Source organism: Euprymna scolopes, chromosome 32, assembly GCF_053919585.1.
Source record: "Euprymna scolopes isolate OS-2025 chromosome 32, ASM5391958v1, whole genome shotgun sequence".
NCBI classification, from domain to species: domain Eukaryota; kingdom Metazoa; phylum Mollusca; class Cephalopoda; order Sepiida; family Sepiolidae; genus Euprymna; species Euprymna scolopes.
In genome coordinates, this window is record NC_136513.1 from 92,019,716 (window position 1) to 92,020,529 (window position 814).

Below are 814 nucleotides of genomic sequence, written 5' to 3' on the forward strand. Positions count from 1 at the left end.
CTTTCTACTAAACAAACTGCGAGAAAGAAAAAAAAAAATCAATGGCTTCTCTCGTACGATTGAGCTAACCGACGGACCAAGCCTCTTATAGAAATACTTAGACGTATCTAAATTAAGAGGCGTCCATTCAACCAGTGCGGTGCGTTCAGCGATGAAAATCTTATTTGAAACTGGAGAGTGACAGTTTTTTTTTGTTTTGTTTTTTGTCAGAGCAGCTGATGATAACGTCAAATGTTCCCCTTTCTCCCACACATAATAAACCATGAGTTACTTTTTGTTTAAGAATAAGTTTATGTGCCTCGGTAGCGCAGTAGGCAGCGCGTCAGTCTCATAATCATATACCAAACCGCTGAGCGATCTGAAGGTCGTGAGTTCGATCCTCACCTGGGGCATAAGTTTTTTTTATTATTATTTATTTTAGGGTTTCTTTTTTTAATTAAAATTTTTTTTTTTTTTATCGCATTTTCACCCCCAAGCAAGGCACAGTGCCACTTTAATGTAGGGGGGGGGGAGGCACTACTTGGAACATAATTTGCAGGGATACTATGTAGGGAGTTGAGCAGCAAGATGCCTGTTCACATTACATTTGAATTTCTGCATGTCAGTACAGTTGGGGAAATAGAAACCCGGAAGGAAATTTCACAGTTCAGAGAAGAAACTATTGGAGTAAAAGACTTTCTGGCATCTAGGGATCTCTACTGTGTAGAAGTGAGACGGGTTTATCGAGGGTACTTACGTCGAGGGGGCTTGAAGCTTGTCAGAGCGCCTTCTATTAAAATACTTGTAAAACAGGCAGAGGACAATGGTTAAAGCC

General features: G+C 40.3%; 1 non-coding gene across 1 annotated transcript; it reads left to right on the plus strand.

Moving 5' to 3' along the window:
- The first annotated feature begins 296 nt into the window (after nt 1-296).
- Nucleotides 297-392, plus strand: Trnam-cau (transfer RNA methionine (anticodon CAU)). Its single transcript has 2 exons — nt 297-333; nt 357-392. It is a non-coding gene; the product is annotated as a tRNA-Met (tRNA).
- Nucleotides 393-814: the final 422 nt, after the last annotated feature.